The sequence below is a fragment of the Etheostoma cragini genome, chromosome 21 (genome assembly GCF_013103735.1).
Source record: "Etheostoma cragini isolate CJK2018 chromosome 21, CSU_Ecrag_1.0, whole genome shotgun sequence".
Taxonomy (NCBI): domain Eukaryota; kingdom Metazoa; phylum Chordata; class Actinopteri; order Perciformes; family Percidae; genus Etheostoma; species Etheostoma cragini.
The window spans coordinates 209,268-213,533 of NC_048427.1; the positions used below are offsets into that span (position 1 = coordinate 209,268).

General features: G+C 37.6%; 1 protein-coding gene across 1 annotated transcript in view; it reads left to right on the forward strand.

The window, feature by feature from the left end:
- The window catches only part of LOC117936680 (neoverrucotoxin subunit alpha-like), a 94,050-nt gene that overhangs the window by 4,015 nt on the left and 85,769 nt on the right, over window positions 1-4,266 (forward strand). The gene's annotated exons all lie outside the window — the stretch shown is intronic.

Consider the following 4,266-nt stretch of genomic DNA (forward strand, 5'->3'; position numbering starts at 1 on the left):
CCTAAATATATATAGAGCTTATATCAATCAATACTATGTCAATCCAAGTTATTATAACTCATATCTCTAAAAGAAAAAAGAGTCACTGTTAACACCATTTAGTAGCAAACCCTGCTGATGTTTCAGAGATGAAGACATGTCAGATTCCTGAGACACTGCAACACCTGTTGGATATGTTGACTCTCTTCTTGAGCAGAATGTTCAATAAAGTGGAGACCTGACTTCACCACTGTGTGCTACTTTATTTCTTTTAGATTAAAGCTTTGACTGTACCAAATATTATAACTTTTATATTTCATGATACATAAGCATCTTTAATGCAAAGAATCCTACAATGATAGAACATAACTCCTTAGAGGACTTTATATAACCTTATTCTTCAGCGTCATAAGAACACTGATTAAAGTAATAGTTGATAAGATCTCACATGGACTTTAACAGGATGGCTGCTGTCATCAATTGCTAGATTTATTTAAAGGTTAAGAAAACAATCTTCTGTTAAGTTTGTACTCCATTACGTAAGTGGAAGCTTGTTAGCTTAACTTGCTAATGCTAGCACATATTCTCAGTTACATGTTACTTTTTGTTCATGTTATTATAATACCTGCTACTATAGTCTATTATATCTCTACTCGGGAATATGAATTGCACCTAACAAGACACATTAATTGTCTGTTATGAGCTGCTTGTATAATCGACCCATTTTCACATAATACATTGTCTAATATTCTAAAATTAACTTGAAACAAAATAAGTAGTAGCTTGTAACTTTCACTAAGTTAATATTGGACTAGTTATTTTAGAGCTAGATGTTTACAAAACTCACTGTCTAATATGAAGAAGCATATTGATATTATTTTTTTCACCTAAAATACATTTTATACTTGGTTTTGAAGTAGTTTTGAAACCAGTACTTTTACTTGAGTTGATACTTCTACAGGAGTCTTTTTTAAACCCAAATATCAATACTTCTGTGTAATGAATGGGACTATCTAATGGGGGGGGTGTGTGCAGGCTAGAAACTCTCCAGGGGGCCCAAACTTTTGCAGACGCCATTTCTTAGTTTTCTGTTATTTTGAAAGTGTAAATGATGAAATAAAATCTAACTTTTTGTGACATATTATTCGAATGTCTAATCTGTCATTTGATGCCTTTGAGATTTTTCCATCTTTTCTTGGCTTCTTTATGCACATTAATAAATGTTTTTACCTGGGGTGCCAAAACTTTCGAACCCCACTGTAGACTGGTGCAACAACGAGAAGGAAAAACTTCCTTTTAAGGATGAACATCGGACAGACCCGGGCTCGTGGTGGGAGAGAATCTGCCGGTGCCGTTTGGGACACCGATACATATACTATACATATACAGATACTATATACATATACAGATACTATACTGTACAGATATCAAGTAGTTAGGTCTCTAGTTGGATTGGTTTTCCCCTTATATTGAGATATAGCACAGAAATGGATATTTTAGTTATTATTTTTTGGAACAAATATTTAAAACGTTATATTTGGACAGTTTTGACCGCCCTACACTGAAGACGGGGCAGGTGATGCTAAAGTGTTAGCATGAAGCATGGAGGACGACCGGTTCTGTTGAGCAAAATGAACGTTTGGGTACTCGTTTAAATTCACAAATCATTTGTAGCATTTTTTTTTACATTTAATCATGATTAATTTGACATAACCAGTTGCACACAGTAGCCTCATCAAACTCTCCTCCTTTGTCCATTACTCAGACATTAATCAGTGTTATGGATTCAACTTTTTCCTGGTTTATTAATATCCAAAACGAAGGCACAACAAAGTCTGTTACCAGGAGTTTTCACTTGTTCACTTGAAGCCTCAATGCATTAAGAACTAGGAAGTTGTGTATTGGTGTAATGACACACACTGGATGTAGAGAACATGGCCGCCTGCGTACTCCTGGAGCATTTGCTCTCATTATTTCCGTTAATCGAGATCCTGATACAGACACGTCTACTCCCTCTCCAGTACTACTACAGTGCTACTGGGAATACTGACTCCCAATGACCTCTGGAATCATGGGAAACATAATAATGTTCCTCGTGAAATAATAATGGTAAAATGTGAAACAAAGAAAGGAGATTTTAAAGTGAATCTGGCGTTAAATGAAAAGGGAATGGAAGCAGCCGAAAGAAGGATGAATGAGGAGGAAAGGAAGAGGAAGTAGATGGGATAATTAGGGGAAGATGATGAAAAGTGCTGAGATAGTTGATGGAGAAAAAAGGAAGAGGGGATGAGAAAGTCTGAGTAGATTTCATAGGGAATCTGCAGGTTTCATAACAAAGAGTTTAAGACACCTTACTTTTAATGCAGCCTTTAAATCGAGTTTAAGAGCGATTTAAAGAGCAAAATAAAGAAAGCCAAGCTCCGTGCTCCGGCCGGTTTCCCAGCGAACAGATAATTAAAGCTGCGAGGCGATTAACGGGCAGACTAACCCAGAGGACGGCAGGTTGACCCCGGAGAGACCGGCGCAGGTCAGATGTGAGTGCAGGAACATAATTGTCTTATTATCTAAAAAGGAAGTTTCAAATCTTTCCAAAATGTCTCAACGTTGTTAATACACTCCAGCTCTAGAAATCCACGTATGAGGTGTTTTCCCTGTAATCACACTGCCAAAACCTTTAACTAGCATTAATATCCTATAGTGTGGGGGACGTGGGCACAGACGCTCACTTTTTCCCCAAAGATGCTGTCGGCCATTTTAGGAAGTTCTGACCACGCTGATGTTCGTTCATTTCTCTAATCAGTTTGCTTTTTATTGGTTATGAGATGCTATAAAAACACGATGAAACTGATTAAAAAAGCAATTTGTGGCCTGTGGGTGACATCGCACACTCATTTGCATATGTGTGCAGTTATTTGCATAAAGCTTAGCAGTTTTTAGCAAGGTAGATAGAAAGACAGACATCTTCAGCCAAATAATCACAAATTCAACACGGGAATTTATTTAACCTTATAATTATTACAGATGTGCTCCTCACTAAACTCAAAGTGCGGTAACAGTAGAGAAATACCTCGCTGGACAGTACTGGCGACACTAGTCATGACACTTTTTGTGAAATAAAGCAGCAATAGGGTTCTAAAAAGTTGCTAAATCGAGCGAAAAGTCGCCAAATTGGCAATACCGTTGTCATGGAGACAGATGTGGTGTGCACGGAGGGGAGGGGCTATGTGTGTGTAGAGTGACAGAGAGACGGAGGAGAGCAGGGAAAGGAAATGCAGCTGAACAAATGTGTGTTGTAAATAATAATTATAATGATAATAACAATAAAAACAACGTGTGGCGGCCACATAGTAGTTAGTCTATGTGTGGGAAACACTGTGAAACGTCATGATTGACAGTTAGGATTGACTCGTGATTGGTTGGGGCGGGTGTATGGGCGGGACTTTGATACGATCACTACTGGACAGAGAAGGCAGCAGCTGTATTTTGGGAGATTTTAAAGCCATCTTTACATGCAGTCTTTGGTGCTCAGCTGCACACAGCGCGGAGTAGAAGACGGGGAAGAGAAGAAGACGCAGGCGGTAGTGGTTAACAGTCTCGGTAGTGAACACCGGGGAAAGTAGTACTCAGATCTTTTACTTAAGTAAAAGTAGTAATACCACCATGTAGAAATACTCTGTCACAAGTAGAAGTCCTGCATTGAAAAAACGATAACAGTATCACATAGTTTATTGGGGTTGAGCAACGGTTTAGTTGTGCAATATCTTATTGTGTAAAGGCTGTGCTCCACTTATTGGAGAGAATACAGCTGACAATGTTAAATAAAATTGAATTAAAAAGTGCCAATGAAAGGAGTAGTAAATGTGCTTACTATATAGGTACGCGTCTGATGTATATGAAAGCATTAGAGATGCTTATTTCCTTATTTTGTGTTTTCTCTGGAACTGACAGAGTCTGAAACAAACTTCCCTCGGGGGACAATAAAGTTTATCTTATCTTATCTTATAGATACCAGAACAATTCCTTTGGGTCTTATTAGAGAGTAGTATAAATATAGTAAACAACCTATTTACTTCATATATATGTATACGTTGATCTGAAAACACACAGACCTAATATTCTGTGTACGACTGCTGTGTTCCAATTTAATTATTATTTAATAGTTTTGTTTTTATCACAGCGGTCTGTTAAAAGGTTAACCTTTAATAAATAAATGATTAATGGATTCTCTCTTTCTCTCTCTCTCTCTCTCTCTCTCTCTCTCTCTCTCTCTCTCTCTCTCTCTCTCTC